General features: G+C 33.3%; 1 pseudogene across 1 annotated transcript; it reads right to left on the bottom strand.

The window, feature by feature from the left end:
* Positions 1-1,825: 1,825 nt before the first annotated feature.
* Positions 1,826-7,161, bottom strand: LOC145790567 (disease resistance protein RPV1-like; annotated as a pseudogene). Its single transcript, XR_014329392.1, has 7 exons — positions 6,506-7,161; positions 4,653-5,755; positions 4,119-4,560; positions 3,102-4,009; positions 2,378-2,990; positions 2,112-2,206; positions 1,826-1,964 (listed from the first exon to the last, which is right to left on the bottom strand). The product of XR_014329392.1 is annotated as a disease resistance protein RPV1-like (transcript).
* Between the last annotated feature and the right edge of the window lie 3,922 nt (positions 7,162-11,083).

Raw genomic sequence — 11,083 nt, 5'->3', positions numbered from 1 at the left:
TATCAAAAATTCATTACATTTTTCATATTCTTGTGTATTTATTGATTTTTAAAATATTTTTTTACAAATATTTTACTTTTTAAATACATCTAACTAAGGTACATTTAAAAAAATATTAAAAAAATGTTCAAAATTTTAAAAATATTCACTAAGAATAAAATAAAATAACTTGAAAAACGAAAAACTCAATTAGAAAATTAAATTCAAAAAATTAAAATCAAATACATTGGTTAAGATTTTTGATGAAAAATAATTACTAAATTAGTTAATGTTAACTCAGCAAATTGATAGAGTTTATAAATTTGCTCTTAAAACGTGACACATGTTGCTTATATGCACCTTTTTTATAAAAAAAATATTTAGCAATTATAATGAGTTGAATCAAGTTGGAACAAAGTCAAAAATATATAGTCAGATCGAATCAATTACAATTTTATGAACCAAAAACACAAAGACAAAATATAAGAACTATTGGTGCAATTTACCCTGAAATATTTTTGGAAAATTACACTGATGGTCTCTATATTTAACCCATGTGTCATTTTGATCATTACACTTTCAATTGGCTTAACTTTAACTCTTAATTTTAGATTTTATTTCAATTTGGTCCAATTAATAATATGGTTAGCGTTTTTTTTTTTTTAACATTATCACTAAATTGATTGAGATTAACTAATTGAGTTGAGTAAGTTTATAAATTTACCTTTAAAAATATGACACGTGACATTTATCTGCATATTTTTCATAAAAAAATATTAAGAATTGTAATCAATTAGACCAAATTGAAACAAAATCATAAATTCAGTATCAAAATCAAATCAATTGAAATTACAATGACTAAAATGACATAAAAACCAAAGTATAGGGACTATCGTCGTAATTTGTCCAAAAAATTGATTTTGAGACAAAAATATAACATATATATATATTTACTTCTCAAAAGGGATTTGTTTTAATTTTTATTTTTTTTAAAAACAAAACGGTCCGTTTTGGCTGTGACAACACCCACCCCGCTCATCACAAAGAGTGAGATTGCATTGCATTTCTCTTTTCATTTTTCTCATCAAATCTTCCAATCAAACACAGGCAGAAGAGATTGGATGTATACAGCTTCATAATCCACTGAACAAAGGAATTATTGAAGGTTGAAAACGAACTCTCCTTGATCTAGTCCATCTTAATCAACCATCAATAATCAAGAATTACAAGCAAAACTCTGTACGGTTTGAATGCTCTATTTATTTATTTATATTTTTTTTCACACTTTTAGGGAGAAAAAGATGAGAGAGTTAATCAGATTTGAATTGTTTTTCACACATGTAATAGAATTTGGCTCCCTTAGACTGCCTGAACAAATCGCTAAAATGTTTCTAAATTTACCAATACAAGATAGAAAATAGCCAGATTCAGTGCAGATTGGGCTGAATTGTAAACAGAAGAAATTGGAACTGCTGAAAAAATAAGGACAATGGAAACTAAAAAGGAATTATTGGAGACTCAAATCATGTGAAAAGAATACTACATATTTTTTGTTATTGATTTACCACTTGTAATTTCATACATGTAAACTCTTATTTTGGTTGGACTTTCAAAATTTACGACAAAATATGGTGGTGTGTCAATTGAGCAGGTTACACTATGACTCCATGAATGATCGAAGAACAAGTCCAAAGATGGAAAATCTAAAGCACAAACTTGCATCAGCTCCTTCAGGACATCCAGTTTGGCAGAAGGATAATTCTCCCTTCTTTCCAAACAATAATTATCCCTTGATGATTTCTAAGCAGGACAGCAAATGCAACAGCCTTCTTAGAAAGGCTGATAGTCCCATCACAATTGATTTTGCTAGTCCCTTCAGCAAGAGTTGATACCTTCACTGCCTGGGACTGACCATCGATTTCAGAACCGGGCAGTCCTTCCATGGCCTGCTCATGCTCAGATAAACCTTCTTTAGTCATTAATATCTGAAAACATAAACATTGTTATGTTGTTTTAAATATCAAATCTCAGCATTTTCGGAAGGTGGCGTTAGAATAACACAAGGGTTATTATTGCAAGTAATCAATAAAATTGAGTAAAACAAAAACATATCAAAGAAAGAGGGAGTTTACTAATGTTCTTGTCCCAGCCATTGCCAGCAGCAAGTCACCCTTTTGCTATTATCCTTCCTTTCTATCTTCTTTTCTTCATTCTTCATCTGTAAACCCTGCAGATCAGATCGGAATAAATGTTCAAATAAAATTACAGATTTTGACAGCATTCCCTAGATTACCAACAACTCACATCTACAACTACAATCACTATTTATGCTTATTTGCTATCAGTGATATGATTTTTATGTACTAATCATATTTATCAAATGGAAAGATACAATCACCTGTTGTTTCTTCAGAGTCCCCAAATAAAATCTTGTCTGTCTTAGACGACGAACCGTCTTGGTGGTAGTCTTGATGGCAATCATAACCATGATGGCATAGAAAGTATGAGCCTGTTCTTACATGATATTCGGATAAATCTCCAACATTCATGACATTGTGATGAGAAGGATGGGCATTGCGGTGTTGAATGCCTTTCTCTTCACACTCATCATACACAATCTGGACTCCAACTTCCTTTACCTGAAAAACATCATCAAAACTCGCAGAGAGATTCATTTTATCTCCACCTTCCATCAAAAGACGCCCAATTTCCCAACGGCTAAACCATATCATAGTGTTGTCATCGGGAGTGCCACTGAACATTAGGCTGTAGGTCCACTTCAAACCTTTGGTCTTATTGCTGATTTTAATATAATCAAATTGATAGCTACTTGCAAGACTTATATAATTGGCAAATGCATAGACAATATATACGTTCAAGGCTATAATCTTGAGATTAGGGACTAAAGGCACATTAAATGATATCGAGGACCCCTTTCTCTTATTGCTACACCAGCCTGGCACCTCATTCCCAGGAACACATATGCTGTATATACCACATTCATACAGTCCCTGTGCCATGGTATTCAAAATAACATTAACGATCAATTATGCAAACAACTATATATACACATATACATACATAAACACACACACACACACACACACACACACACAGAGCACTTGAAGTGGACCCTTCTTTCTTGTGGATGTCATGTTGTTCAGCAATTCCACCTCAAGGCTTCCCATGGATTCCAAATCAACTAGGCCCAAGTTGTAAATCATTTCTGCACCAGCATTGCCAATAGGCTCTCACTTGAACATCCCCTGAACCTCAACTAGTTTTTTGCAATCACTTGAGTCCAAAATCAGAGATCTCAACAAGTTAGGAAGATTTGTTACCATTCCCAGTGAGCTATTCAACATTTCTAAACTCATTGGAAGTTCTGGCAGTGATTGGAGTCTAGTGCAACGAGATAACCTAAGTGATTGGAGCACATTAAGACCTTTGATGCTCTCCGGTAGGCTAGAAATTGGATTCTCACTAAGATTCAAATCTTGCAACACAGATAAGCTACCAAGACTTTTCATAAGATCATCATTTGACAGATTGCAATTTGAAAGGCTTAAGCTTACTAATGAGCCTGGTATAAAGAAGCCAATGGAAAACAGATGGATTCCGTACTTTTTCTTGGTTTCAATACCCAAGACCAGAAGAGCGAACTCCATGATTTATCCTCACTTGTGGTAGTCGCTATTCTATTAATGGCAGTTCCATCTGCGTGCAGCACTGTTAAATATTTCATCTTTCCCAACTCAGGCAACTGATCAGGCTTTGAGCAACCAGAGAGAATGAGTTTTTCAAGGGATGTAAGATGACCAATTTTGCTCGGAAGCTTCTCAAGATTTTTGCAACCTTTTAGATTCAAGAAAACAAGCCTCCCTCATTTCCCTATTGATTCATGAACCTCTACCAAGTTTATGCAATCCTTAAGGATCAAATTCTCAAGATTAGGGAGTCCGTCGAAGTTAGGGGTATTGGTGAGGCCATAGGAATGACTGAGATTGAGGAATTTCAATAATCCCAGCAACTGTAATAAAAATACGAAAACAGTTTACAGAATTCATATGTTGGTCCTGAAAATAAAAGATCAGTAGAAGAAAAAAATATAAAAATAAATAAATAATAATTAATCATACCTTGGTCCCCTTCCAAACTTGTTCCAAGCTTATATTGCGCAAGCCAAGAGCAATTAGGCTCTCTATAGAAAAATCACTTGGTATGGATTTTAGAGGAAATCCATGCCAACACAACCATCTTAATCTTTTAGGGAAGTCCTTACCCTCTTGTGGTTTCTGCATAATTGAGCTGCAGCAATCTAAGTTTGCGCATCCTTGCAAATGCATCAGTTTCCAACTCAACCTGATTTGAATTTCTTACACCAATGTTTATTGGGTGCCAGGAGAAGAAACCAAAACAATGTCGTTTCTGTGAGTTGCCTTGGTCTGCAAGCAATGATTTGTTACTAAGTTCTTCAAAGCGGGGTCGTTTTGCATTATTAACACCAAAGCTTGTCATGGAACAATTATCTTCCCCTAACACATGCATGTCAAGGAAAAGGCCTTCAATTGAATCTGTTCCCTGATAAGATAAAACATCTTGAATAAGAAAAGAACATCCATGAACCCAAAAAAAAAAAAAATAAATAGGTAAAAGAGTAGTATGTTTCTCACAGTTTTGTCTCTCAAAACGTTAAAGGAATCATTGTTGTGCCATAATCTGCTGCGTTTACCCAGCTCCTTGGGTGATTCTTGGCGAACAATTTCTCTTCCCATGTCTTGAAGCAATTGGTGCATCATCAATTTGTTTTGTTCATTAATCGTTAAGAGACATCTGTCAATGAGATTTTGAATCCCAACTGTTGGGTAGAAACCACATTCATCTAGGATTCTAATAGTGAAATCTTTGCCCTTTCCAATAAAGAAACAAGAAATATGAAGGAATAGATTTTGGTCATGGTCATCTTGTAAAGAATCATAGCTTATTTTTAGCTTTTTTAGAATTTGAGAATCAGGAATAGCCACCAATTTTTTTATTGCGTTTTCCCATATATTTAAGCTTTTCCCAGATAGAGAAGAACCCAAAACTTGAAGAGCTAAAGGTCGGCCTCCACAGTGTTGTACTACCCTTTTTGAATGCTCAACATAACAATCAATGGGATGGTCTTGTCCAAAGGCATGCCAACTGAAAAGCTCTAATGATTCATCATCATCAAATCTCTCCACCTTATGCATCATATAAACTTCATTAGCCTTTAACAGTTGCTTGTGCCTGGTGGTTAAGATAATTTTACTTCCTGGATAAAACCAATTGCGCATTCCAATTATTGCATCAAACTGGTCCTGCTGATCCACATCATCAAGAACTACAAGAACTCTTTTGCAACCAATGGCATCTTTAATCTTAATGATTACTTCATCAACACTGCTTATTTTTTCCTTTTGTCCTTTTTAAAATGTCCGAAAGAAGTTGCCTTTGTAAACAAATTAAACCATTGGATCGTTCTGAAATTTCTCTAACATTTGCAAGAAAGCTGCTAGCTTCAAATCTTTCAAAATTCAAATTATAAACAAATTTGTCAATGGTTGTCTTCCCTATTCCACCCATTCCATAAATCACTGCTATGCTAACATCAGTTGATTCATCCTGTAACCACGAACTAATGTTTTTGACTCAGGATCCTATTCCAATTAAGTACGGGGCAACATTTAAGACTGTGCGGTTCAACTTATCCTCAATCACTTTGACAATTTTTTGGATAAATTTTGCCTCATGCCTACAAGTTGCAGAAAAGTGGAAAGTAAAGCACGATAAGCATGCCATGACTTAAAATAATACTAAACTACTTGCATAAATAATGGAAAATACCAAATAGTTTGTCCAAATCTTGATAAGAAAATGCAATTACACAAAATGTGTGGTTGTGTAAGATAATTTTGAATTAAAGAACAAGACAATTTTTGAATTAAAGAATAGGCTAGCCAAGCAAGGAACGTTATAGAAAAAGCATAATAGGATTTCTCTACTCGCTTAATTGTTGTGCTATTTTGGGGAAGACTTCAACAATCAGTCGAGAGAGAGAGAGAGAGAGGAGGAGGAGAAGAAGAAGAAGAAGAAGAAGAAGAAGAAGAAGAAGAAGACTCCTCCACTACAAATTAAATACACAACTGCCCACCAAAATAAAATGATATGCAATATTTATGCAAAAGGGCTATTCCTAAAACTTTTACCACCATGGCAACTATCATCACAATAATCAACTTCTACCAGCACATGTTTTTCTTTAAAGTATATTAACATATATGTTGTTCACTTATATATGTTTGACAGTACCTCAGCCCCACTTTTTTGGTAGAGCCCGTAACTCAAATCCACACAACCACAAACAAGTCTGAGGTGGGATAGCACTTGCCACAGCACTAGGTGGCGAACTCTTATTAAAACGAAATAATGAATATTACAGTTTTTAATAACTCAAAAACAGTTTCATAATGCATTACCAAAAATAAAGATATGAGGAAATTACCCATCAGCTTGATTCTGTAAGACCATCCCTGCTAGATCAGCAACTTCTCTAAGTGCCGCTCTCCACCCTTCCACCTTTTTCCTCAGGTACTCCTTCTTCCTTTCATTAGTTTCCCCCATGAATCGCTCTTCATGTCTACCAAATGCTTCCGCAAAACTCCCCATTTGTTTCCTAACTTGGGAAGGATCCACATCATAGAAGACAGGTAAAATTACATGTCCTGATGTCCTCTTGTGTTCAAGGATCATCACAAGTTCATCAAGGCACCATCTGGAAGAAGCATAGTCTTTGGAAAACACAATTATTGAACTCCTTGATTCTCTTATAGCATTGTCTAGTTCTGATTTAACATTTTCACCTCTCCCAATAACATCATTATCTCTAAATGTGCGAAAACCCGAACCTAATAATGCTGTGTAGAGGTGGTCAGTAAAGGCCTTGCGGGTGTCTTCACCTCTGAAGCTCAAGAACACATGATAAGTGCATTGAGGCGGCGTGGAAGAGAAGGCCATTTGACTTTGGGCAAACCCTTATATGATATAACTGAAGGAATGCTACATACAATTTCTCAAAAAAGTAACTCTCTGAACCGCAAAATTAACCATGAAAACTACCAACCCAACTCAAAATGAACACAAGAACAAACAAATATCAACTAGAGCATCTTCAATCCTTCATTTTATTTTTTTAATTATTTATCAAATTTGAGTAAAAAAAGCTGGTTAAAAGCTTAATTGATAAGTATAGCTTTCCATCAAATTTAACTAAAAGCTTGATTTGGTGAAAAAATTTAATGCTCCAATCCTCACTTACTTAAAAACTTCATCAAGCTTATCCCAAAAGCTTCTTTCATCAAATTTGGTGTGTTTTTGGCTTGATTTGATGAAAAAAATGGTAAAAATTTAGTAACTGATGAATAATGACAGTGGGAAAGATGAGTTGTTTGTAATTGAAAGGTTACCTGTTTTTGCTGTTGGAAGGTCCCTAAGATTTGGATTGAGCGCTTTTTAGTGTGAGAGATCAAACAACGAGAGAATCAAGACAGACCAAGCAGCATAAGAGTGAAGAGTAAAATTTGTCTGGCGCAGCTAATTGGTAAAGGAGTAAGTCAACCTAGTGTACTGACTAATGTTAAGGTTCGACTTTTGTCAAATTTATATTTAGGAATTGTTTAGGGTGTCTTAAATAAGTGTATTTTTTATTTTTTTGGATTAAAAAATTGAGGAAGAAAATATAGATGTTTGGGTTAATTTTTTGATTTTTTATAAAAAAATGTGTAATAAAAAATTATAAAAATTGGTTTATAGGAGAAAATTAGGTTTAAGAGTTGTGTAGCCGTAATTGTTAACTTTTGATGAATAGTGTTAACTTTTTAACTTTTTGACTTTTTGACTTTTCCTGGATATGCCAAACTTGGTCTTAATAAAAATAATTGGTAGTTGGAATTTAAGTTTGTCTAAAAATTTGAATTTGTGCTTTCTAGTTGATTGCTTGGACAATTATCCACACGATCGGTGCAACATTTATCGATTGCGATTGTCACTTTTGTCGACTTTAGCTATCACCTTCTTTCCAGATGATTAGCCCGATAGCCAACAAGCTAAAACTTAGGCAAATTGAGCAAGTCAAAATTCAGAAGATGTTGCGGTCCATATTTAATCATCAAAATTATTTAATTTGCAAAGCTATTTATGTGTATTATTCATAAAAATAAAAAATAAAAAAAATTAGATTAATTTGATAATTATAATATTTTTATTTTATCATATTTGTCTCATAAAATTGGATAACAAGTATGTTTTTAAAATATATCGTATTCTTTTTTTGAGACAAATATAATAAAATAAAAAGACTATTGCTATTAGATTAGCTTAAATTTTTTTTGGTAAATTACATTAACACCCCCTAAGGTTTCTGTTTGATACAGATCCTCCCTCACATTTGAAAAATTACATTTACCCGCTTGTCAGATTAAAATGACATATTTGTCCCTTATCCTTTATACATATAAAAAATAAAATATAAAATAAATAAAAAAAAGAATAAACTACCAATAGGTCCTAATAGTTAGACTTAATTCTCATCAAGTCCTATTGAAAATAAGTCTTGGTAAAATCGTTGCTAAAAATAATTTTTTTGTGACGATTTTTTTACACACGTCACTAAAAATTGACAATTAGTGACTTTTTATTGTCATAATTTTTATAAATTGTTACTAAAACTTACAATTAGTGACGTTTTTCTATGACAAATTTTTTAAATTGTCGCTGAAAGTTGTGAATTAATGACACTTTTTTGTGACAATTTTTTTAAACTGTCACTAAAACTTATAATTAGTGACATTTTTTGTGACAAAATTTTCATATTGTCGCTAAAAATTAACAATTAGTGGCATTTTTTAATAGTGTTTAATAAAAAATGTCATTAATTATCATAGGACCTATTGGACAATAAGTCCACTTATTATGATCTACACGTAAGTTTCCCATAAAAAAATAATGCAGATATTTTGTTTATGTCATTTCAAGGGAAATAACAATAATCTTTTTTGATTTAACTCAACAAAAAATTGAGTTTTTTTATTTTTATTTTTTGTGTTCTTTTTATTTTTACTGATTTTTTTTAATATATTATGCAATTTTTTTTTTATTTTTTAGATACACATAATCTAGATATACTTAAGAAGTATAATATTTTATGACTTTTTTTTTTAATTCACCAAATACAAAAAAAAAAATACAAAAATATAAAACTTCAATACATTATCTTATTTTGTTGTATTCAATAATTTTTTTTAAAGTTTTTTGTACAACTTTTATACTTTTTAAATATATCTAGATTAAATTGATCCAATTTGGATTTTTAGGTTATGAAGTTTACCAAAGTATTATTCTTCCTATAAGTCGATCTATTGAGTTTTCTTCTAAGTTTCTTGATGAAATCTTAGACAAAACCCAATTACAAAGATTTTTAGGATCCCTTAATTACATAGCTGAATTACAAATGTCATCAAATAGTCAAATAGCCATACATCAACAAGTAAGACTCTTGAAAAATCACTAATTAACCTCTCAAATGATAGGAATAAACCAAGTTTAGTCACCCAAGATACACATACAGTTGATGCAATTGAATAAATATTTAACAAATTAATTACTAAACTTTCCAAAGACAAAGGTATAGTAGTCATAGCTCAACAACCTTCTTTAATTACTAATCACGAATCAGATATGAAAAATCTAGAAATCCCCTAGATGTTGATTTGTTATTATGTATCAATTTTAAGCAGAATATAATAATCTCAATCAAACAATCAAGACAAATTGACACAACAATTTTACGTAGAAAAACCACAATTGGACACCTTCAATCGTGATCAAAAAACCACGGGCAACAGCCACAAGACAATCCACTAAGAAGATTTAAAAGAATTACACAGGTATACTCTCAATTACCTAGCGAATCCACGCACAAATTGAACCAACCTCTATGTGCCTCTTCCAACCCCGTCTTCACCTCGAAATTGTCTTTACGATGAGCCACTCCAGAATCCACCGAAGAACAATTCTCTCTTTTGTGTAGAATAAACAAACAAATCTTTGATGTATAATCTTTAAACCATGAGTTGAATACTCAAACAAAACATAAAAGAAAACTAGCAAAATATCCCCAGATATAAACCCTAGAATCCAAAAAGAAGATCTGGAGTAGTAATCCTAAAATCTGACCCAACACGTGAATTTATAGAATCTGTCCCGCGATCTCCGCTCGATCGCCCAACAGCCCGCTCGAGCGGCTTCAGCAAAATATGTGTGTGATATAACAGAGGTCCGTTCAAGCGCTAGAGAACCCGCTTGAGCGCGAAATCACACATCTCAGTACTTTTACAGGCGACCAAAACTGCTGGAACCAGGGATTCTCCGCTTGAGCGGGGTAATGTCCGCTTGAGCGGACAGGCAACTTGGAATGCATTTTTGCATTTTGCTTCGGGGGCGCTGCCCCTCGACCCCGCCTGGGCGCTGTCCCGGACTCGCCAAGGGGCGCTGCCCCCTCGACCCTCGCAATCTGACCGGGCAGCTCGATCCCCGTCATAATCAGTGAAGGGATAATCTTGAAAGCATTAGCATCACAAACTTCTCTGAAAGGCATAATTCGGGTTGGATTTGCATCTAAACACTCATAGCCTCACTGAAATAAAAGTGCGAAAATAAATACAACTGAAAGGAGTTTTGTCAAATGGGATTGCCAAGAATAAAAATCTAACAAGATACTTCCACTGATAATGAAATTAGCCACCTAGAGCAACAATTCCAATAAAATAATCTTAATAGAATAGTACATCCCAAAATTAATCTTACCACTTTTACCAAAAATTGGTACACTAAACTCACACCACTTAATCTTCAATTTGAAGAAACCAATATAAATAAGCAGTTTTCTATTTATGTTAAAAAATTATATGAATGGAATACTGATGGTCTTAGTGAAAATCAAATCCTCCAAAAGTTAAATCACATGTCTATGGTAGCTAATAGCTATCTCAGTAATTATCCCGACTATACTCAGCTTGAGATAGTC

The sequence above is a fragment of the Camellia sinensis genome, chromosome 5 (assembly GCF_055761805.1).
Source record: "Camellia sinensis isolate YWXY chromosome 5, ASM5576180v1, whole genome shotgun sequence".
Lineage (NCBI taxonomy): Eukaryota > Viridiplantae > Streptophyta > Magnoliopsida > Ericales > Theaceae > Camellia > Camellia sinensis.
This window is presented reverse-complemented; position numbering and strand designations above follow the sequence as displayed.